The sequence below is a fragment of the Anser anser genome (genome assembly GCF_964211835.1).
Source record: "Anser anser genome assembly, chromosome: 1".
Classification (NCBI taxonomy): domain Eukaryota; kingdom Metazoa; phylum Chordata; class Aves; order Anseriformes; family Anatidae; genus Anser; species Anser anser.
The window spans coordinates 5,253,827-5,279,753 of NC_139720.1; the positions used below are offsets into that span (position 1 = coordinate 5,253,827).

The 25,927-nt window shown below is 36.5% G+C and overlaps 1 long non-coding RNA gene across 1 annotated transcript; it reads left to right on the forward strand.

Moving 5' to 3' along the window:
- On the forward strand, positions 1-25,927 carry LOC310903131. Its single transcript, XR_014587289.1, has 3 exons — positions 1-494; positions 24,978-25,046; positions 25,791-25,927. It is a non-coding gene; the product is annotated as an uncharacterized lncRNA (long non-coding RNA).

The window sequence follows — 25,927 nt, forward strand, 5'->3', positions numbered from 1 at the left end:
AAGTTCAATTTTTTCCCTGTTTTGGTGCTAAGGTGGGAAACATTTTGACTGACTGTTAGTTTTCTAAGAACAAGTGGCCTTTCTATCTTTTTGTTTTCCTTTTTTTTTGTTGTTTTTTTGTTTTTTTTCAACTTTGGTTATAAAACGATTCATAACTGTACTAACACCCACAGACAGTATCTCTAAAAATGATTTAAACAAAATGTATTGCATTTTGCACCTTTTTTCCATTGTTCTTAGAACTGCATTTGTTTTCATTAAGCCTTAACAAAGATCAGATTGAGCTGGAACTTGGGTAAGAGAGGTGATAAGTTTGCAGATAATAATGTATCTCATCAGTCATGAATTGCACAAATTAATCTTCAGATAGGGGCATGTCATACAAGAATTTACATGCTAGCACTTTAATTGTCAGAAGCTAGTTTCTATTAGGCAGATGGACTGTGAATGAGTAACAGCATTTCCCATTAGTGGAGGGAAAAAGAAAAATGAAGGTAAGTTCAAAAACATTAAGAAAATGCTTTAATAATATTGTTTAACTTAGCTTGTAATGAGGGGAAAGAGTAAGACCTTAAGCAAATTAAGACCATGTCTGCTTTGTTTAATATATGCCGTCTCTCTGCTTAGAACAGAAGATGTGTATGGAAAAAGATAGCGAATTAAAGAAGTATTACACAGGGAAAATGCATACAGAAAAGCAAAGATCTATTTAAAGGAATACTTTGAAAAGAGCAAAAAAAATTCTGTGAAAAACAGTGCCAAGTCTTTGTTTTTTTTGTTTTTTTTTGGATAAAATTTGAATATTTCATTTTTTTCCGACCATTGCCGGTAAAAGTGGGTTTTTCCTTCCTGTAATAAAGTGGACCAGAAGGGCCCTTGTACTGTGCGTGGTTTGATTTGCATAGGGAAAGAACGTGGTTGCTAGACACAGGCCACAACTCGGTCACTGTTTTTATGCTGTACTTTGTTGTTTAACATTTCGGAGCATGAATTGATCACTGTGTGGGTTCAGAAAAGTCCATGTCCATACCCTGGTGTGCTCTGGGAAAATGCAGTCCTACCTTTATGTGATACCAACTCTTTAGGTCATGCTGGAGAGGCAAGTGTTCGCGGATCAGCGCAGCAATGCTGAATTTCACTCTTAGCTGTAGACAGCTGTTAAATAAACAAGACAGCCACTGCTGGCTCACATTTCTGAAAATAAAAGGATTTGGGCCACATCCTGGCTTGGGATAAACTGGCTTCAAGAATAAGTACTGGTGAACAACACCAGTTTTCACCAAGCCAGAGATTACCTTGTACATACATGCTTTCTTTGTAATTAAGGGCTTGTTCAAGACAAAGCTCAGCAGGTCATTATGATGACAGTACTTTGTCCTGTTGTGCCTTTCAGTTATAATTTTAAAACGTTTTTAAAGTATTTATTGCACTTAAAAATAAAATAAAATTATGAGCCAGCACCCCAGAGGCAGCTCAGAATTGTTACAACCTGTTGTTTTGCAGGTGAATAAAGGAGAACGAATATGTTTTGCCTAGGGTTATGGTGAGTAAGGAAAAATGAGGATTAAAATCAAGGTGATACAGCTGCTAATCTTTGGCTTCAATAACTAAACTGCAGTGGGTCCCACCTGTACTCAGGGTTTTTGGTTGTGCATTTAGAAAAGCAATTGAATAAAAGCTAGTCAATCCCCATTCCTGCTACAGTTAGGGAGCATTATCATGGATCTAAATGTGACATGAAAGCCTACTGAAAAAGCCTACTGAAGCTTGTCAGCACTAGGATATATTTCTTACAATCCAGAGAGTCTCAGGTACTCCTGTTGTCATGCTGTATTTAAGAATCTGTTATATACTTACAGAGAGTATTGCATTATTTTATCTTAGTGCATTAAAATATTGGCTCTTGGGATGATATCCCCTGTTTTTACATATAATTTCTTGAATCACTTTGCCTTTGCTTAGTGTCTATGTGAATGTAAGACAAATCCATTTTGTGTTTCTATTTCCCCCGAAGAAAAGTGGCTAACCTGCTATTTGTTCAATTGATTCCCCTCTCTTTCCACCCCAACCCCCCCCCTCCCTGTGGAACACATTGATAACATTTTAATTTCTAATTTCTAATAACATTTAGTATCCTGAATATAAATGCTCCTGTATATCTAGGACTGATGAGATACTTTGCCTTCACAGTAATGCACAGAAAATATTTTCATGCAAAATGTACTGAATATGAACTCATTTCTGAAAGTTTTCATAAGTGATAAATGATTAGGGACACCTAATGTTTTTTCTAAATTTGATGAAACTGTAAAGCTAATTTATTTTGTGTATTCCTCTTCCTTTTAGAAATGTTGTATGAACAATTTTGTTAAAAAAATTTATACAAATATTTCACTTCTCAGACAAGATTTGGACTACTTATGACGAAGGAAGAAATTACAAAATTGGAAGAATTAATCTTTATATTTAAGGATTTGTATTACATTATTATTCACTATTTTCAAATACATAATTGTAATAGGAGCTCTAAGGAGAAGTATATACATGAATAGTTACTTTCCCTTTTGATTCCTCCGTTTGTTATCTTGCAATACTTAAGTCTTTAAGAATTGCATATGTACGTATCAAGAAAGGAAAAGAAAGAAATTTTTCTGACCTCCCTGTTTTATCACCAGTTCTAAAGTATCACTCTTTACAGAACAACAACATCTAAAAGGCAGAATACCTCTTTCTTTCCAACCCTCTTACCTCTTGGCCCCCACTTTGTAACAGTCCCTTGTCTTATGGAATATTTGAGAGTTCATGGGAGTATCTTCTGCTCATCCTCTTTACAGGTAGCTACTTCCAAACTAATCTCCCAGCACAGATTTCAAAGATATATAAGATTTTCTAAGATTTTATATATATACATATATATATATTAAGATGAAGTCAGAGGTACCAAGTCCTAGAAGGAACCATTTTCTTTTGCTGGTACTAGAGGGATATCCAGTGTTGCAAGCTCAGTGAACATATGTACACAGAATTGTCCCCTCATAACAGCTTCTTTGTGGCTATGGTGGAAATAAGGTTTATTGAAGGGAAAGCAAACGCCAAGCACCATCCACTTTGTGCTGATGGGAGTTTCTTATGAGTAGGAATGTCATAAGCTGTGGCAGGATTTTACTTTACGTCATGATGTGTTATTAGGGTGGTGGTTAATTTCAGATGTTTTTTCCAGTGACTTCAGTGAGATTTAGATAAAATGTCAAACTCTCTATTGTCCAAAACTTTTTTTTGCTCAGCATAAAAAATCAGTCCCTCTAATACTCAAGAAGTGTACATGTGGCAGTAAATACGTGGCTGGAAGAAGTACTTTATGCTAACTAGTATGATAAATTTCACTCACAGAATAAGGTGATGAATCTGTGAGTAAAATCCTTAAGATCATGAAGGCAGATAATTAAACCAAGTTCTCTAATATACATTTTTGAGATAATTATGTTTTATGAAATTGGTTTGCATTTTTGATGAAAGGTAGAAACATGAATTGGTGAGCAACAGAAAGCAAAACCTTCATTCAGTGATAAATAAAGCACACACTGAGAGCTCAAGAATTTACAAGGAATACAAAGGAGGAATTTCTGGATCATGCACAGTTGATATTAGTAGATTTTTGGTAACTAAACAGAAAATTTTTGTCAATAGTCATCCAAAAAGCTGTTATAACCAACCAAGAAGTAGAATCCATTCTGCAAAATAGAACAGCTACAGTCACATCCTTTGTGCCTTTGATTCAAACCCACCGATGTTATTAACCATAGACTGATAGATGAAGCCAAAATATCGGTAAAAGAACAGAGTTTTTAACTGTGTGTAACACAGAAAAAAAATGTTAAACTTACTCAGTTCTAAAGGCCTTTTCCATAATTTCTGCTAATGCAAAAGACTCCTGAGGCAACAAGACAGCTTACCTGCCAACTTTGACATTTCTATAACCAAATCAATATTTCAGGAGCCTTGTGTTATAAATCTGATGTTGATTTTAATTTCCTGAAACTAATAAATGATCCAATTAGAAAACAAACAAAAAGGTGAGAATAATTATGGTGTTTATTCTACTGAGATGATAAGGTGGGCTTGACAAGACAGAATGCTCTTTCTAAACCCGGAGTCTGTCTACACTTGCAATTGATCTTTGTATTTAAAGTTTTTTTTTGTTGTTGTTTTGTTTTATTTTGTTTTAATGCACCAAGTTAAAATGTATTACCTTGATAGAGATGCTAAGAAGCAGTTTGCTTACAGTATCTCATACATTTCATTTTATATTCCTCTCACTGATTGCAAATTTTAAAATGCATTTGTGGATATATTATTTATGTAGAAGTAGGCCCTATGTTACAATGATTTACAGTAACATAGCTTTTAAAATCCTTTCCAAACAACTCTTTTCTCCACAGTATCATTCACAAATTGGAATTTTTGTATTATTTATTTATTTGAATGGAGAAACAACACAAAAAGTAAAGAAGGCCATTTTTTCCAGCTCTTTTTCTTTATTTGCAGGTGCAATCAAAATCAAAGACTGTGCTGGTACATGATCCTTTGATTTATTATTATTTGAAGTTTGAAGATGCATAGTTTGCAAAACCTAAAGGAAAATTTGGGGCAGAGTTTTCTTTAGACTTTGGTAAGTCCAACCTAAGGCCAGATATGTTTCCCTCAGTGCGGTTAGACATGTGGAATTAGGAACCAGACTTTAGAAAGCACTAGGCCTTAAAGGGCTCCTCTCTAGCCTCAGTAGTTTTTTACAGGTGCATTTGTTATGTAGCTAATCTGTTGGGTTTCTTCAGAAGGAAAACAATAATAATAATAAAGCTATTGGTGAGTCATTTTAGGCTTCCTGACTGTTCCACTGTATTAATAAACTTCCAGTGAGTAGCTCTTGGATGAATCTCAGCAACATCTAGGTCTAGGGAACTCTGTTGTGGTTTCTACTTCATCTATTCCACAAGAACTTATTCTAATCTTTTCTTGTTTTTTCCATATCAAGGGTACCAAGAACTCAAAATAAAGATCCTCAGTTAAAAGCAAGATATTTCAGAAGAGTAACGAAACATACTGTGTTTGTGCCTAGTTACAGACTAAATGAGTGTACCAAAAAGCTGGTGGTTGATTATTTGATTCAAGGCACCTTGCTTTATCTGATAAATAAGAGCTGTATTGTGACATTAAGGTTTAAGTTGAAGTCTCATGGAACTTAAGTAGTTGACTTCTCATACAACATAGCAAGAAGGTTGTCTTACAATAAGGGTCCAAAGATGTTAGTGAATTTGAGGTTGGAGTCACCAAGTACCACAGTTCACATCAATGGGAGAGCAATGAAGTCACCACTAAACTCATGAAAAATAAGCCCAAAAGAGTCAGGACCTTTGTTCAGATCTGTGTTTCAGGAGATACAGAATATCCTTGCTATAATTCAGCAGTTTCCCATAATATTCTCTACCAACAAAATAAATCACACCTAACCTTAAGCATCTATGTGTTAGACATATACTGTAAACAATTCTTAAGAGTTTTCTCAGTAGGTAATAGGGACAGAGCTATCCCAGGGTGTGAAGACTTTCCATCTGCATGAGGTTTCTGTTTCAGGACTGGTTGGTACCAGTCTCTCTCCTATTCTCTGCATGTATGTCCATTCCTCCTGCATGACAGCTTCCAAATAGCTGCCTAACTATGATACAGCTAGGGCCAAATGAGATGCATCCTCACCTCTGGGAATAACAATAAAGAGTAAAAAATTGGCTTATGTGAAAAATATATATACATATATATGTTTTTATTAAAAAACAAAGCTGAGTCCATCACAGTCTGATTGCTTGTCCATCTGTTGTCCAACCCCACTCTTTATGATTTTTAGATGTTATTAATTAATTTAAACGTTTGTCAACTGTGTAGAAGTTTCAAAGATGTTGAATCCTGAGAATTTATTTAAAAATAAGCAGCTGAATAATGAGAATGCCCTAATTAGTCTGGACTGAGGTGCCAGTATGACTTGATGCCAAGGAGTTCATGGAAGACATAAATGTTAGTGAATGTCCAACCTAAGGGAAACCTTTGCTGAAATTCTTGCCTGATTGAACTCCATTTAGCCCACTGGAGAGCTTCCCAGGACTTCAGTAGTTTCACAAGTCACAGAACTTGTTTAATGTGCTTGGCTTTTACAAGTACAGAAGAAAACAAGAAAAAATGAACCCATAATATGAAAGTCTCAGTTTTAATTCAATAATAATAGCAGCATTGCCATTGACTTAAAAAAAAAAAAAAAAAGAGAGAGAGAGGGAGAGAAAGAATAAAACCATGGAAACAAGAAAACGGATAATCTGATGTTTTGCATAGAACCATGGCTATATCTTTCCGCTGTGTTGTTTTTTGCACTCATTTGCACCAAGCAAGGTGGGAGTAGAATAAGCCTGTGCTGGGACAGAGGATGCTAACAATTTCCACCCGCTTTGCTCTCTGGTTGTGCAGAGTGCAGGGCAGTGGTGAATCAGCCCCAGAGCCCCAGCAACTCCATTCCTCAGCACTGAGGTTGCTTTAAATGTCTTCAAAGCAAGGTTTTGTGTAGCTGCATCTCAGAAAAAAAAAAAAGAAAAAAAAAAGAAAAAAAAAAAAAAAAGGCCTTGCAGTTATTGTTCTCACTGTTTTACTGTTTTTCCCTGCTGCATTGCTATGAAAATTGTTTCATTCTTATTCTAATATTGTGAGCTTCAAGAATAGATCTCCTTGCCTAGCATTCCTCTGAAAAATGAAAGAAATGCCCCTCTGCAGCAAGCTTAACACTGCTATCATCTGCATAATAAAGACAGGCTGTATGTATAGAATATGCATATACATGTATAAATTTATACTGATATACTGCCCTATGTGTGGGCACAAAGATAAACAGAGTAAGAATCACAGCAACAGAATAGGGGAGAGGCCTATAACTCAGTAACTGACATCAAGAACAGATCTCATCTGTCAAATGACTGAATTGAAAGGCTTTTATGAACATCCCTTCTCGGACAAAGTACTTTATATGTTGAAAATAAATGTGTGCATGCTGATAGTGTGTGATTTCCCCAACAATTCCATAGAAAAGTTGTTTCTCATTCTTTCAATCTTTCTCTCTTTTTTTTTTTCTTTTTTTTTTCTTTTTTTTTTCCCCTAGCAGTTTTCTTTCACATCATCTCCCAAGACAAAAGAAAATAACTGTATTCTTAAAAATACATGTGCTAAAATTTGGATCTCAGTATGGGTAAAATTATCTACTTAGTCATGAGTTCACATGTTCTCTGCACTACTCTAAATATCTCACAAATAATTAAAAATAGTACACTTCAGATATGTTTTTCTTCCAGATCTGCTGGGAATTTGCTTACGTGATTGTCATTTCTTTCTCTTGAGAGACGTAAAGTAAGGTAAAAATGTGTAAAAAGCTTAAAAGTTGTCAGAATTTTAGCATTGATATTATTTTCACTGGTTATCAAACATCTGCTATAAACAATGTCCACATAATCTAATTGAGAACAAAGTAATATCTTTCTACTTCATAAAGAAATTAAAAAGAATTAGCGTCTACTGGAAATGTTTGGTACATCTTGCAATTCAAAGTTTTGTCATTGTCACAGGGTCTTGATTCAGAAAGGCACTCACATATCTCACCTTATTCATGTGATTGTGCCCCAGATTAACTCAGTGGAACCACAAACGTGCTCAGGTTTCATACAGGCTTAAGAAGTTTGCTCGGTCAGAACCTTGGCAGCAAGAAGTAAATGTCCTTCAGTGTGGAATCACATTAATGACTCAAGTCAAATATTTTCAGCTAAATTCCTCTCAGAGAAGATATGATACCCTGCACTTTACAATACATCTGTTTGCAATAAAACTCTTTTCTTCTTCATCTGCTAACTTTTTCACGTATGTATTCTTATTTTTAAGCAAATTTTATCAAACTCACCCTGGGTTTCTCATATACCATTTAGTCACATTAGGATCCAGTAACCCATAACATGTAGATTCTTGTTTGAAAACAAGTTTTTCTGAATCGACATGACTTAGTGCAAGCCACATCTGACTGGAATGGACAACAGTGTTTTTCTATCACCTTGTACCCCATTAAAGCATCTTTAAATCTTAATGCACAAATGCATCAGATGAAAAGGAATTAAAAATCAGGATTTATTTGCAACAGAGTCAAGTAGAGAAAATCTTTTTATTATTATTTTCTTTCTTTCTTTCTTTCTTTCTTTCTTTCTTTTTCTTTTTTCTTTCTTTCTTTCCTTTCTCTCTCTCTCTCTCTCTCTCTTTCCTTCCTTCCTTCCTTCCTTCCTTCCTTCCTTCCTTCCTTCCTTCCTTCCTTCCTTCCTTCCTTCCTTCCTTCCTTCCTTCTTTCCTTCTTTCCTTCTTTCCTTCTTTCCTTCTGTCTTTCCTTCATTCCTTCATTCCTTCATTCCTTCCTTCTTTCCTTCTTTCCTTTTCTCTGAAGAAATGTTGGGGGAAAGCAAAACGAATAAAAGGATTGTATTTGCTTACGTTCTTTGAAGTTTTTCTTTGTAGCCAAGGGATCAGTGTGTGGAGAGGGGAGAGGGGAAAAGAAACCAAAAATAATTTAAGAAAACACTGAGTCCTGTCTTGGAATTATATAAAAGCATCTGCATTTGATTTAATTTTTCTTTAACGTAATGTGCTGTATAATCACTGGCTTCATCATCCCTGGGCTTGAGCTTCCTTTTAGCACAGGCTTTGGAAATTGTACCACAGAGTTTGGTGGAAGCAGAATCTGGCCCATGTTTTGTTTTAAAAATAGACCATTATGAGTTACCTCTCCCCTTTTAGGAGCTTTTTCTTTTGAGATGTTAATACGATCCTAAAAATGTAGTGTTTGCAATGCCATCAGCCTTCTGCCCCATAAGCAACTGAAAGGAATCAATAATTTACCAAAAAGTTGACATTCCATAGGCTTGTCAGTTGGAAGGGTAAATAAATGGATGCAGGAGAAATGCTGCAAGATGTCAAGGGGATCGATTGCAAGACTTGTTTCAACCCCAGTTCTTAACATAGGGAATGGTGAGGGAGGAAGAGTACAAGAGAGTACTCAAAGAGAGATAAACTTGCTTCTCAGTATATTTAAAGGCTGGATCTCTTTCAGAGTTTATTTTAACTATTAACCATGGACAAATAAATATTAATTGATACTATTCCTATATGGAGACAATAAGAAAATTTCCAGCACCTTTACTAAAAGCAAAGTCAGAACAAAATATTTTAAACTTTAAGCCTGAAAATGGAAATAAAATGAGTAAAAGCAGATAAATAATAATTTGTCTCTCCTGCCATCTGGAGAACCCAAAATGTACTCTAAACATCGCTTAATTAAACCTTACCAGACTCCGGTTCAGTAAAAAAGGGAATTATTTCTTAACTGCTATTTTAGAGAAGAGAGCCTTTGGCCTTTAATTACTATAAATTAGACAGAGGACAAGCATGGACAAGCAGGAATGAATAGCCTTTAGTCAGCCACATCTTCATGGCTCTGGAAAGTGAGGTTCTTTTTGCAGGTTCTATGGAAATGCACACAAGAGTAGAACTTGACTCTACAAGCCCTGAAGTCATAGTTAAGGATCCCTTTGTCACAGACCCAGACCCCCGGTGTCTGCAGGATTAGGGGTGAGCACTTTGCATTAGAGCTGTTTTGCTACATCAAAACTCTTTTTTTTTTTTTTTCAAAATGTGGATTTCCCCCCCACCCCACATAGTTCTCGACGCGGTTTCAATGTACTCATCTTCCTGAGATCAGTTTTACCTGATAAAATTGCAAAGCCATTATGGCCTTATTTGTCAATTTGGTGTGTGGGGAAGAAATGCACGATTGAATGTTGAGGTTCTGCAGCTCCTCCAGCGAGTGGTGATTCATTAGGACATTATGTGGTAGGTAGTTGCATTCTGGCGTGCTCTAGGCATCATGTATACCGCCGTTTGAAACAGAGCAACATAATAAATCCTTTTGTTAATAACTCTAAATGATGACTTATGCCCTGGAAATTCCTCTTCCTCCTGGCACAAACAACTATAATCTCTGTGGCACAACAGAATGGAGTAGATACCCTAATACCTTTAGTGGAGGTGAAGCAGTATGTACCTCATTAGTAGGCCATAGATCAAACTATTAGCAACATGGTAGGAAGCAAGCTAGGATTTGGTGGGATTTATAAAAGGTCATCTGGAGACAGCATGCAAAAAAGCTTTTTGGTTCTGCAAATACCTCTAATCAACTGATTTCCCACTCAGTGGGCACAGGGAAGACATTTTATCCCATTGAGCAGAGTAGTTTGGCAATTGTGATTATGTGGGATTAAAGCTTTACATATGTCATGAAAGCTGTGGCAGTTCCTCCTGGTGAATTAACCTTAGCATTTTGTGACAGAGAAAGCCCATCAACTCATCTTTGTTTCCTTTGTTCTTTACATCTCTGCAGCATTCATAGCAGGATGGAGAGAACTAGAAAATACATCAGTATCTGCTACAAAAGAACACTGCCCTCCAATAGCCCAGAGGGTTAAATCCTTAGTCTAGGTGGTACTCGGCAACTCAGTGAAGTGTGGGACCTTCTGCTCAATGAAATATAGCTGCATTAGCCAGCTTCATCTTTATGTGAGTCTTCATGTTTGTAATATTTTTAGTGGTCTTGCTTTTTTGTGTTTAAGGAAAGGTTGGATGTGGTACTTAGGGACATTGTTTAGTGGGTAATATTGGTAGTAAGGGGACTGTTGGACTAGATGACTTTAGAGGTCTTTTCCAACGTTAATGATTCTATGATTCTCTGATTTTTAAAGCACATCTATCTCTAATATAGCAAACAAGAAGGTCAGCATTGTGTTTTTGCCATATCAAAGGGGGAAGTGAGGAAGGAGGCCAACTCACCCTAAGGTCATCTTGCAAGGCTTGCAGACTCTGCATAAGTGCCACCACCCCCAAAGACCCAGGAGTTTGGTCACTGAAGGAGAAAATATTTATAATATCTTACCATGTTCCTTGCAAGGAGGCCCACTCACTGTGAGCTCCTGCTAATTACTTTGCTAAGTTCATCAAGAGAGAAGATGGCCTGTCCTGTGTGTGCATACTTTCTGGCCCTGAGAACAGCCAGGTCTCACTAGGCATCTCACAAGATTTATGCATGTTCTCTAAATGCCTCATGCATCCTTGCAGAGCAGCAGGTGCTGGTGATTATCCCACAGGAAAGGAGTAAGGTGAAGGATTCCCTGCCTAAATTCAGGTCAGAATCATCCTTATTGGTATAAAAAATTCTAAGTACCTAATGCTTTTAAAATACACAGACTAGCTCCTGTCTATGGTCTTTGGTTCATTCCTCTCATTTTATAAAATAACTTTAAAGATGTAGCAGAATCATAGAATCACAGAACCACAATCTAGGTTGGAAGAGACCTCCAAGATCACCTAGTCCAACCTCTGACTAACAAGTCCTCCACTAAACCATATCACTAAGCTCAACATCTAAACGTCTTTTAAAGACCTCCAGGGATGGTGACTGGGCCACTTCCCTGGGCAGCCCATTCCAATGCCTAACAACCCTTTCAGTAAAGAAGTTCTTCTTAATATCCAACCTAAACCTCCCCTGGCGCAACTTCAGCCCATTCCCCCTCATCCTGTTACCAGGCACATGGGAGAATAGACCAACCCCCACCTTGCTACAGCCTCCTTTAAGGTACCTGTAGAGTGCAATAAGGTCACCCCTGAGCCTCCTCTTTTCCAGACTGAACAGTCCCAGCTCCCTCAGCTGCTCTTCGTAAGACTTGTTCTCCAGACCCCTCACCAGCTTCGTTGCCCTTAACAAATGGCCAATGAAAGGAAATCTGAAACTTGGTTGCTGCTTATCTAACTTTATATTAAAATCCATATTTGGGAAATTCCTATTTAACTGGTCCCTCCAAGGTCTGGAATATTTAAGGTGTGCATAAGGCATCAAGACTTGAAGATACAGAGCTAAATTGTCCACCTTACTCTAAAAAGATGCTTACAGAAATGTTTAGACAGAGTTATTTCACTGATGTCTATATCAAGAGTATGCTTTGTCATTTCAAAGGACATGAAAAGCAAGAGGAAGAGTGGTTCTCTGATATCTTTACTAGCAAGAGTAGCGTGACAGTGAGAGACAGCAGGCCTACATCAGAAAAATTGGGTTCGTTTCCTATCTAAGCCTGTTACCGAGCCTAGTTCATTTAAATCTTTCTAGGTTTCTGTTTACTCACTTGTAAAACAGAAATAATGTTATTCTGAAATTCCTTAGAACTATTTTTTTTTTCTTGAAAATGACAAACCCTTTCACTTTGACAGTATCTTCCTTTTACATAACTTAGGGAAACAAGGGGTAGACTACTCATACAGTCAAAAATCAGGTATTTGATTAAAGTTAGATGATCAGAGAATAAGCAGGTTGCACCAGGGTTTAAAAGCACCTAACTTAAGAGGATGTCATTATCCAAAGAGTTTGCATTGGCCTTTAAGGCCTTTAAGGGATTTCTAGGGGTAGGAACAGCAATGTATACAGAGAAAAAGTGACATTCTCTGAGTTTGTGACAGCAAGTATTGGAATCAGTAATTCACTGTTATTTGTAAACTCAGTATTTGTGAGGTCTCTTCCCTTCCTACTCCTCAATCTCAGGCTGAGCAATACTAAGGCTGTTATGAGTCACTGTGTTATCCTCCAAGAGAAGATAGGGTGCGATTCTGTATTTTAACGGCCTACGCAGAGGTTTGCTGCTATGGCAAAATGATTGCAGTCATTACCTCCATCCACAGACCTGTTGCATTGTGCTGAACATGCAGGGCATAACCAGGGTGACTCTTGCTACAACCCTGTCTTCATATCCCCTCCTTCTCTTTCCAGGACAAAGCTATAATAAGGACAGGGTATGAAGGATGGAAGTGTGAATGTATCAAAGTATGTTCACCTGAGGTGCAAAGTGCTAAGTTTCACAGAACTTTCAACTGTCTGTCTATATGAGATAGGCAGCATGCACACCATAACATAACATGGTGTCATGCCACTTTTCCATCAGTAAAGACGTGGTTCTCAAGGGCTGTCCTGCAGTCACAAAACACCATTGCTGCTGTCATTATTGTTACTATTATTATATTAGTGTTATTATCTAGTTTATTGTTATTATCTGGTTTATTTTTAAAGTTTCTGAAATAGTGCAAGGGCTGTGCTGAAGTCCACCAAAGCAGTATTTTCATGGCACAACCTGACAATATCTGTTCCCCTGCTGGCTAGTGCTAAGAGGCTGAGTGACATCTGTGAGGGTATAAAGCTCACTGGAGCAGTGTTGGATAACCATGTAACACAAAACAATATGGGATCTGTGTTATACGATGGTGGAAACGTACCCAGTGTATCCGGGGTCTCATGCCCCACCAAGGTCCAGCTCTTCTGAAACCATACAGACAAGATCTGGTTTCTGGTAGAGCAACTATCAGCAAGGGAGGAACAAGATAGGGAGAAAAACAATCAAGCTAATGTTCTCCCAGTATCTTGCTGCAGCTCTATTCTTTATTTATCTATGGTCAGAGGAAGACTGGTGGCTTATTCAAGCAGTGTGTACGAATGAAGCTTGGGAAGGGGTACTTGCACCACTTCTGCTCAGCTCTTCCTTAATAAGATGAAGATAACACAAATTCAGAATATTTTAATATTTCAGTATAGGTTCTGCTTTGGAAGCATTCAGACAATGACTTGCTAAAGGGCCTTGCAGAGTAATTTCTCTTTCAGAAAGGGCAATTAAAACTGTAAGCTATCTTATCTCTTCACAACTTAAATTGTTTTAGGACCACAGGACAAAAATTATTGAATGGAATTTCTGAGGGATTGGTAGAAATCAATATATCTTTTTTGTTAAATGTCTTAGAATCTATTTTCCTGCAGTATAAATACATTTATAATATCACTAATACTGATAAAATATCATCTTGATAATCTATTCAAACACCTAAGAGAGCTCAGTTTATGTTCTGACATACTCTGAATTTCAGTTAAAAAATGCATTCTGGTTTAACTGCCATCAATAGCCTAATGCAATCTCAAAGAAGCAGGCACAGTCTATTCAAATATGTTTCCAATATAAGTCAGAGATTGTCAGACAAAAAAAAAAAAAAAGCTTCACAATTAAAGACATAAATGTCAAGAAAAAAAAACAGGAAGGAAAAATGTGGGAAATTCTGATTTTTTGTATTACAGTTTTCTGGTTTAGGTCAATTAATCATAAATTATAATAATGTTAATAAAAATACTCTACAAAGCAGAGTTAAAGAACATGACTTTGTTCATCAAGATCTAAGAGGGTTTTTCTTTGCTGTTGAAATTTTTATTACTCACTCTTTCAGTATTCATAAGTCACTTCATTTTCTAAATATTGAGGGGAGCCACACAATCATAAGACTAAAAAAATAAAAAAGATTGTAAATTTTGGTGTGTTCCCATACTTAGGCATTTTCTTATATTTTAATGTATTGCTTTGTATTTGAATATTTGCAATACAAGCTTTGCAGTCTTAGGGTCTGAAGCCCCACTATCACAAAAACTGAAATTCTTATGGAACAATATGACTTCAGTAAGTGAAAGTTTCTGAGCTGTGCCAGATATTCCAAATCTCAAAAGGAAATTATGAGTTACAGTCTCTGGTTGTTACTAGAAAGTGTATTTTTTAAATTTCACAATGGATCTATGTTAATAATATGTTAATAATGATGCTAATACCTTAACTGTTGACTCACCAAATAAATCTAAATCAAGGATTAAAACATTATGGAACAAATTATAGCCATTAATATAACCATTTAGATTTTTATTTTAAAGGTCAGTTAACAAGTTTCAAGCTGTCCTACCTAACAACTTAATTTTGCAAATAGAAGTGATATTTCATTCTGCTACTTCTTCTCTTGTATGACAGCATTATATTTACATAGTACTGAGGTGCAAGATGAAGACTCTGGATAACCTAGCAATTCCTAAACTGTAATACCATACCCATTCTTTGAAGCCAATATTTTTAGCAACACTCTACCCTATTTTGAAGAAATGTAAAAGTTAAAAAATATCATACTAAAAACCTATTCATGCTGTCAATGATAGCCCCATGTAAATGGAGAAAACTTGACTTCAAACGATAAGCTTGAAAGGGCTGTGTAGGTCACAGGTACTTTCCTATTACAAAACTATTTGAAAGACTCACAACCCTCTATTTTGCCTTCTGTTAGCCCCACAAAGCAGCCTCAGTGACACAGACAGAGAAGCTGTGGCAATTTGCCCTGAACAAAAGATGTGGCTCTGATAGTGGGATCACGTAGCTCGGTAGTTTTTGTCACCATTTGTCTGTTTGTGGGAGTTCCTGTTCACCAAAAAGGGCCTTTAAATTTTTGGCTATTCTGCATATTTCCTCTCCCACTAAGCATATTACCATTGGTGGTTGTTTTTGTTTTTTTTTGGTTTTTTTTTTTGGTTTTTTTTTTTGGTTAGGCCCACATGTTTATTTTGTTTTTGTTTAACTTGTGACTAGCCTTTTCCATGAGAACCAGAGAGTTTCTGGGTTAAGATAAAGAAAATAATTTTCATTTCATATTGGTAACTCCCTTATGTTCTACTTGCCTCTCTCTTGCCCCAATATTGCCTCTTTTTCTGTGATACAGTGATGTGCTAATTGGAGCTCTGATAGCATTAATAAGAACATGTTGACGTTTCTTATTTTTCACTTTGAATTCACTTTTCTCTGAAATATTCCCAGTGAGATAATTTTGAAGTCACACTGCATATTTCTTTTTTTCCAAGAGTTTGAGAAGAAATTAATGTATTGAGAAACACAAAATTTTCTTGAATGGATTGTGAGTACCTGAAAGGTCCTTGAAATCCATTAAGATCTCAAGGATTTATTTGGAACCCATAAATGCATCTAAGAGAAGTAAGTTTCTTGAGCAAGTTTCTTGTCAGGAGCCTTCACTGTAGGATTCCTTTCCATTTGTAAATTTCTTTACAATTTCTTTTTATTTGTACACAAATCAGAAGATGAAAACTGTGGAGACTACCTGAAAAGAAAAGCCTTATACCTCCCCATTTTGAGTTAAAATGTTCAACAGAAGTCCAAGCCCATCATTAGTATGCTTGATTTGCCTCCAATCCAAAAATGTTACCTATTTCTAGACAAGATGGTGCCTAGCTTCGATTTCTAGACATTAAATATTATTATTTTTTTCTCTGCTAGATTGAATTGAACTCTGGTGCATTATTGCTCTGTGCTGCTAATGGAGGAAACATGCTGATGTTCTTAGATTGTTTTTTATATTTGTAACAGAGATGTTCTGTGGGGATAGATGGCCACTCTTGTTTCATATTTCTGTCTACCAGATACTGTACATATTTATAGAAAACACCCAGCAAACAAATCCTTATCTTCAGAATAATTATACAAAAATAGTGTAATTCAAGTAATAAGAATGAACAAATATCTGTCCTACATACATCTCTATATAGGTATCTGTTCTCTTACAGATTTTTTAACCTACTTCAACACTGTTAAGTTCTTACATAATACATCCAAAGACACTACTTTTTTATATTAAATAAACAGCAATAAAAAAAAATCCCCATATTAAGTTCAAATCCTGATAATGGTACAATTTTATTGCTTTGTACTGAACTTTACTTTTATCAATCAGCCCAATTATGAGCTAATTCATTCTCACCAGTTTTGGAAAGGTTTTTTTTTTTTTTTTCAAAGTCATATCTGATATTTTTGCATGTGAAATGCTTACAAAGGGAAGTTAATAAAAGAGCAGTTCATCTACATATACAAAGAAAGATCATAATATAAAAAAAAAATTGCCACATTAGAGAAGTCTAGACCTTGACTATCTGTCATATATTTTTATAGCATCTTATCATTGTGTTATCTGATTAAAAAGTGAAATGGTTAAGATAAATGAGACTTAATTAGCGGAACTGATACCTGTCTATTGCTAGTCTTAAATGTGAATCTGGGAACTCTGATTTTCAGAAGTGGAAAGCACACAACTGCCCTCCTTCTTCCCTTTGAAATCAACGGGAGTTTTCCCTGCATTGAAAACAAATTCTCAAGGTTTCACTCAAAGCAAACTGAAACTTCTGCTGTCTACTCATCCCTTTGACCCATGAGCTAAAATCTGGGGAGACAAATGCCAGAGCTCTGAGATGGAGGGAAAAGAAGAAGAGCCTAGACTTGACTTTTAATGTGTCAGGTTGCAGAGTTCAGCAGCATGCAGAGATAAATAAGTTGTATCAGGAAGGGCTGGTACATATTATTTTCTCTCTGGATCAAGAGTGACCACAATGCAGCTCAGTTTTTTTCAGCTTTGCTTGTGGAGTAAAGTATTTACATTTGAGCTCAGGGATTAGATGGCCAGTTGCCATCGGTCTCAACTATTTCAATAGGAATGGGCTGGAGCATAACTTCCCCGCCAAACGCTCTCTGTGCAGAACAAACGATTTACCACAGAGCTTGGAGATGGGGTATTTACATTCATTTAAGTTTGGTATAAACATTTACAGAACATTAGGACAAATACCAGCATTCTCAGCTAAATGTCTGACCACAATTATTTCTGATGAATAAATGGCTTGTAGAGTGACTCTGAGTTGAGGATTTTTTCTTTCTTTTTTCCTTTCAAACCAAAGGACTTTGAAAAAACAGTGCACAGTGCAGCTAAACACACTGTACAAAGGTTCATGTAGAGTTAAAGAAAACCATAGATGTTTGAGAGATTAGGGAATGAACATCTAGATTAAACCAGTTTATGGTGTCCTTCATCTGCTGTTCTGTTTTTTCATTCAAAATCTCACCTTCAAATCTGACCCTGACAGACATGTCTAGCTCTGTGAAGATGTTTTGTGCTGAGCAAGTAATTTTTTTAACCAACAATTATGAGCTGGCCACTGCAAAGGTACTTTTCCCACTGGAAATGGTGGCATGAGGGTTGTTGACTACAGCATGAGAGTCCATTTACTAAATATTTCTCAGAAATACCTGGCTGTGAGAATAAGAAAGCCATTCAAAGGTGTCTGAAACTGCCTGGTCTAAACTGTGCTTTTTCTGCTTACTTTTAGTACAAGACACAAATGTATTCTTCCCACTGTATTTTATTTATTTTATATACATATACATATATACATAAAAATTGTGCCACAAGTAAAGAATGGAAATGCAACTATTTCTGTTCCGTGCTGTCTCTAGAGCCCTTCTTCTCATGACCAGTTCTTCTTCATGGTAGAAGCAACATTGACCCCTCTGCTGGACAGCATCTTCTTTAGGGTTCAAGAGTGAAACTATTTCCTACCTGTGCTACAGGAAGGGGTGAAGATAATTTTGAAACAACACTGAGAAATCAAGCTTCAGCAATTCAGTGAAAGAACTTTCCAGACATTTTCTACCTTATTTTTTTTTTTATAAAAAAAATATAATCACCGTGATTCCATCAAAAATAAAATATAATAAAATTAAATTAAATTAAATTAAATTAAAATAAAATCTGTCATTTTCTGAACATTTCTTATAACCAGAGCAGTTCAGCAATTATAGGACTAACTTAACACATCAGAAACAGTTCTAGTTTCAACTCTAACAGAACAGGGAGTCAAACCTGATTTTCAAGAATCTTGGCTAAACATGTAATTATGAGTTTATTGACTATTTTGGGAGGGGTCTGTCTTGGTTTGGGGGGTGGTAATGTCTGATTAGTGTTGTTTTTTGTTTAATTGTTTGTTTGTTTGTTTGTTTTCCCATTACACTAATTTCAAACATCTAATGAAAACATGTTATTAATAGTTCAGCATTTCTGAGTGAAGTTAAATACTTTTTGTTCTGGAGTCCCTCTGATCCTTTCAGGTTGTTCTCTCAAATACACTCCTCCGTGTGAAAATACTGGGCACAAGGTAGATAACTAAAATCTCTCAGCACTTCTGGTCATTAAAACACAATTCAGTAGTCCTTTCTCCAAATATCCCTATCTGAAAATACATTCCTGACACACAATTGCAGTAAAACAAAGGAAAATAGCCCCACTAACTTCACCTCATTGTCAGTGGTGTTGTTTGAAAGCCAAATTTCTTCATTTGCATGTTCAGTGTACAACATGGAGCTTATTGGTAAGAAAACAAAATCTAATTCCTGTAACTAGACCAAGCATTAAGATTAACTACAGTTGTTTCAAGGTAGAGCTCTTCTGGACTGTTACAAGGTAGATCACCTTGTTTGGTAAGGGTCAGAAGTCTGTGAAGCTCCTGTGGATGTCTGGGAGCATCAGTTTTCTGGATCAGGGCCTTCATGGTAGAAAACATTGCCCTCCAGGTAGAAAGGGACTTCATCCTGTGCTGTTTAAACCTATAGACAGAGACTAAGATGTAAAGCAAGTTTCTGTGCTGTACTTGTTTTTCATGCAATAGTATGGCAGATTAATCTTAGCTTTCAGTTCCTGATTTCTACACTTCTCACTGACATCATTTTGGTTAGGAACACATTGTTTCATCAAAAGAGAACGAAAAACGTCATTAACACCCGACATCCCTTCATGAACTATTGAAGTCAAGTAGGATATATCACAGGATATAAAAGCAGAAAGAAACAGAAGAAAAACAAGCTGCAAGCATTTAGGTGAGGCTCAGATGAAAATTGAGACCACTTTGTTCCTGCATATTTCACAGCACAATGAACATATACTGAATTTAAAATTGTGAATGCATCTCAGAGGAGGTGTTTTACACTCTTTATCTGAAGGTGCAAAACCCTGTATGACAGCCTGAACAGTGGTGAATCTTGTCTGAAAAGTTACACACACATTCAGTGAGGGGGTGTGGGAGGGAATTTTAATGAGTTTGGGATTTCTGTCTTCAGTAGCTTTAATCATCAGGTCTCTCCCTAAAATGAAGAATATTCATGCTTACAATAATTAATACTGAACAGGAGATTTATATCAATCTGACAGATAGGAGATGAAATTAACTGTGCTTTCATGTACAATTTTAAGTAGGTCAGATAAGAACATCTATTGTAACCAACTTTTATTTTATAGATAGATATACTCTGACACGTACAGACCCACACGTACACATTATGTATTTCTATAAAAATCTCTCACACAGCAGAATCTCCTTAACCTCACATTTGCAAGCTACCCATTTCTTTCCTTTGAGCTCACCACTCTTCCCTGCATTGATTCATAGGCTGTAAGGTCAGAGGGGACACTTGTAATATAGCCAGATCTTCTGCAAACACAGGACTTAGAATAGCACACAGCAATTCCTACATTGCATCCCGTTGGTAGAGATTGGACAGGAGCATGTGGAAAATATTTAGAGAAGAAAACAGCCTCCTATGCTGCATTGATTTTTCTCTGTATTTTATTCTTTTGCCTTCCTAACTTACACAGTTACACTAGATCAACATCAGTGATCTAAAGAGGCTTCCTTTTTAAGTAACATTTCACATTAGCTAGTGAGAGCAATGGTAAGAATATAACTGACTGATGAAAAAAAAAAAAAAGGTATCAGAATATAACATTGATGTGATGGGGTTTCAGTTGACTTAGTTCTCTGAAGGTGTTCATTAGTTGTTCATAACATTTGGTGCTTCAGAATTGAATTCCTTCAACAGATAATGGAATGCAAAGAAAAGATGTCTCTATCCTGCAGTGTATTCTACTTGCATTTTTTTTTTTACATGAACCTAAATTATAAAGAAATGAACAGTCCCTTGAGGTGTGCAGGCTTCTTTACAATGATGCTGTTTTACCTATTATGTAAAATGAAAAATTAAATCTGTTCTTAATATTTATTTAAGACTCTAACTGTTGGCTGTGTTAACATATGGCTGCTTGAATAAAGTAATTTATTTGTGTGTGAATCATCAAGGGAAAACATTAAAAACTGAAACCAGACTCTGAAACATTGTTTGCTAATAGTTTTGGTTAAATGTCTTGTTCTACTTTTCCATCAGATGTTTTCTTCCTTGTTGAAAAGTAGAAAGAAGGGAAATTGGAGAAGGAAAAATTAAGAATAATCTCAATAGACAAAATATGGGAAGAATCATTATAAAAATTAATATAGCTGATTAAAAATGCTGCCAGCATTTTCTTATGGAAACTATATAAATCTTGTTTTGAAATACTACAATGATCTGCCAGATGCATGCTTGATGTTGGACAAATACTACAGTGATGTGACATAGTGACATAGTCACTAATCAACACCATGTACTTAACTAATCATGCATATAATCATAATCATGTCCTTAATTACTTGCTGAATTAGGGACTAGTCCAAGGCCCATATAAATCCATGGCAAGCCTCTGCATGGGATTTAGTTTAGTCATCTAAGTGATTTTCTAGACTTTCTCACTAGTTAGTGGAAGAAGATAAAAGGATCAGAGAGACTTCACCCCACCAGCGACCCAAGTGTCCCCCTGACCCCATGGCTTCTGAGATTCAGCTTCAGGAAGACGAGTGCAGTGCTTCCACATTGGGTATCTCTCAACATGGGGCTGGAATCAGTTTTGGGAGGTAAATCTGCTCTTGTTGAAGAGCATGCAGAGATCTTTGGAGCTATGGGAAGAAAAACAGTGCCACTAATTTTCAGTAGGAGTTGAAATTAGATAAAGTGGACCTACATTGGATTTTCAGTTGGACTGTTTCTCCTAAAGCAGCCCAAGAGAGGTGCCCTGGTGAAGTGCCTGAAGGTAGGTGGAATGAATACCTACACTGCTGACCTTGGGACAGGACCTCAGGCTCAGACAGACCTACAGACCTATGTTTGGATGGGATGGAAAAGCTCCCCATCTCATGCAAAAAGCCACTGCCTGACTAGGCACTGGGGTCCTGCAGGTTTTAACTGAGGAGGGAACATTTAAGTAAAAAGCTTGGAAGAAGAAGAAAACAGCTCAGGAGGTTCTACAGGACCACAGTGTCCCTCCATTCCTCCCAGTCCCTCATGCGGGCAGTTGTGGCTATTTCTGGGAAAAAATCCCTGGTCCTTTCCCCAGGTTTCTTCAGCCCCTTGGGTGTGCAGTGGACTGGCTGGAAGCAGTCAGGACAGCCTTCAAGAAAAGACTCTGTCTCACTTATATATAAATATATAAAAATGTGTGTATGCATCCGAACTTTCTGCCAAAGCAGTGAAGCTAGTGATACGGGAGCCAAGAGGAAGGGCTGTGCATATGTAATAGTTACATGGTGTATTTCCCCTTGTGTGTGAGCAAAAAATGTATCACAAAAGCAAAGGGAGAGATAATCAGGACAAGTGGGTTGCCTTTTTTTTTTTTTTTTTTCTTGTTAAGAAACTTTATTAAAAAAGTCCCCTTTGGTAGCTGCAACCTTAACTTATCGCATGAATCAAAAAAAAAAATGAAACCGAGTGAGAAAAAAGGTGAAATTGTCTAGACTGAATGAATTGCATACAGCATGGTGAAAGGTAAATTAGGAAGTTTAACAGTCTTTCATTTTTAATAACCTGAGGTGTTATCAATAATGTCTGTAATTATTTTTTTTAAAGATGTTCATTTTAGATCAACAGTATCCCTATGAAACAGCCAAGACATGACCTTTTATCATATTTAAACAGTAAGGTACCAGCTCTATGGTGGAATTGTAGCAATTAACATTGTTGAGGATGCTACCATATTATCAATTCAAAGTTGTCAACCAAATATATATATACTTTAACATTGATAATTTATGTACTTCCCTATGTCTATTTTCCTTCTTTGTAGTGATGCTTTTGAAGTGTGGAAAATGAGTGTTTGCAAAGCTGACAACAAGTATTCCTGAAACTGTATAATTTCTGATTCTCAGGGAAGTTATTTTCTGTAGAGGTGCTAAAAATATTAGCCTCCAGAATAGCATGAGCTGACCGCTGCAAACACTGTAATTTAAGGACTTGCATGCTCTTGGGTCATATTTAATAGTTACATGTGGGGATTTGAGGTTTTTTCCCATGAAATACTTTTCCTTGAGATGCAGGCTTTAATTCAGATGACAGGCAAATAATAAATTCAATAGCACGTATGTATGGGTTTGCTAATATAAACATGAGGGCAACATCTCCACAGAGATACACAGGTCTCTCCTCCCAAAACAAAACAAAACAGCACTGCTCATGGCAGTGCCAAGGTCTGGCGAATCAGACCTTTAGCTGGCTTAGCAGCTAAATGAAGCTCCAGCTCTTTGCTGAGGAAGAGATCCTGTCAGCCCCTGCAGGTAAATGACTGCTTTTGATATCAATGTCATATCGATGACAGTCGTCAGCATGAAACCATAACATTTGTGGACTGCCTTTTATATGATGTGGGCTGCTGGCATTTAGTCCAACAGCTACCATTTTGCTATACGGGAAGCAGAGTGCTGCAAGATCACTGCTAGAGACAACTTGATTATAATAAACCTTATATCCTTTTTTTTTTTTTTTCTTTAACTCTCTGTTCTTTTCTTTCTGCTTCCCTTTTCAAAGAAATTTCAATGAATAATCCTAGAATCATCTTAACATCATAGACTTGAAACGTCTCCGTAAGCACCCTGAGCATTACAAGACAAAAATACCAAAGATGACCTAAGACATATTTCCTTGTGATTTTGTCTAGAAGGTTTAGTTTTATAAGGGATCCACCATTCATATTTCCTTTGGTGTTGTTTATTGTGATCATATAAGAAAGCAAACACTGCTGTATACAGTACATGAGAATACATTAAGAGAAACTTCAAATTAGCCTAACCATAGCTCCTCACTTGAAGAGAGGGGAAGAAGTAAATATATATATATATATATATATACACACACAAAAAGCACACAAAGTTTAATTTTTTTTTTCTTGCTGCTTATGTTGGGGGGAAAGTACCTTGTTCTTATAAGATAGTTCTACCTCCTGTTTTGAGCATGCTATGCCTGGGAGACAGTATGTAGCTAACTATTTGCTTGCACATTGTGAATGATTTTTCTATATGGAAAACCTGAATACTTTATTACTTTATTCGTTTTTTTTTTTTTGTGACTTTAATGTTTTTGATAACTAAAGTTCATGAAAAAGCCATGTAATTGGTACAGAACATTTTTTTTACTTGCATCAAGCACCCTAATCTTTGAACATTAGAATAATTTTGCATCTAGCCTGGAGTAAATTAGTTTCTACATTTTTTTTTATTTATTTAACTTTCCAGCATTATTTATTTTCAATTTGAAATTCCTTTAATATCAAAGTGGGTGTAATTAATTCTCTGTTTCTGATGATCTGAAAATTAAAATGAAAAATGACAAATAATATATCAAAGAACTTTCATAAAATATACCTGATCAAAATAGTTCAGGTTTACTGAACCTACATATCAATTTTTGTGGGGATTTTTCCCCTTGTATATAAAAGCCATGCTTTAGTGCCATCTAGTGCACTGAGAAATCACAAATGAAGCTTCCATGAATGTTTATGCTCCTGTCTTGCAACAAACACTTAAAAACTCTAGATTAGAGACATGGTTATGATATTAAGTAAACAGTCAAATGACCCTTAATTACCCACTCGGAGCGTGACTGCGTATGACCAAGGGTGAGTATAAAGCAAGAGTTTCAGGTCTTCTCTCGCCAGCAATTGATGAAACTGAAAAAGACTCAGCAGTTCAGATTTAATCTTTTTTCCTTTGGAAAATTAGGCTTGTCTTGAGAGAATTCTAGCTCACAGTTAAAGGTTTGATTATTGTTCAATACAGAAAATATGGTGTGTGCACAGCCCGGGTTTCTCCTATACCATAACTGAACAATTTTTGTCCAATGCCAAGAAAAAAATAAAATAAAGTCAACAACACCAAAAGCCCACTGGTAGAAAATACAGCTAGTAAGAATAAAAATATAAACACATATTTACTTTTTTTTTTTTCTCAGAATTCATCAATGGGCAGTCAAAATTGAACCAGTAAGCTTGACAAAAATGTCTGACCCACATATCAACAGGTGAGAGATACTGCCCTGAATTGTTCTCTTTTTCATTTGATTCATGGTGGCAATCCCAAGAGAAAAGTTTGGGCTGCAGCACCTCTCCAGCTAGCTGTCTTACCAATGTTCTCTGGATTTTTGAGCATTACTTTTGTTATCAGCATAGGCACTCTGGTGGTGTGTATATGATTCATAAATAGCTAGAAAGGTTTGAGAGGTTAGAGGATTTGATTAGATGATCTGAGGTTAGATATTTTTATTGGAGAGGTTAGATGATCTGCTGAAAGCATTCAGATCTTCGGAGATTGAGACACTGATTATCAGCACAGATTTTACAGCAGGTACACACAGGTTGCCAGGTTTGATAGTTCCAGTGCTTGCAAACAGGTGGAATATTTCCTACCCAAAATCAGTGAAAAAACACTGCACTGGAATATTTAATGTTGGAGGAGTGTGGTGGTGATAGTATTGATGAAAAATTGAGACTTGTTCTAACAGTCTTGTAAAACAAGTAATCTGTTCTGATACTCTATTTGTGTCCCTGATAAAGATTCGTCTACCTCATTGCCTGAATTGGTTCATTGCCTGAATTGGTAACAGCTGAGGGTCAAGGTAGAGGCACAGGGAAACTGCAAAACTTCCCCAGAAAGAAACCGACTATTATGGGTGGCAATGTGGGGATGTTAAAACAATTTGGGGATATTGCAACCCCTTTTCCAATGCAATAATAAAAAGCAAATTAAAATCTTTCTTCTGCCTTAGGCCTTTTTGGTGACCTGAGAGCAGGAGATGTAGTTCAGCTGAAGCACAGACAGCATCTCTGAGCTGGAACAATCTGCATCGTGGTGGGGCCCCGACCTCTGCTTGGACTTCCAGGTGCAAAGTCATGATAATCATCC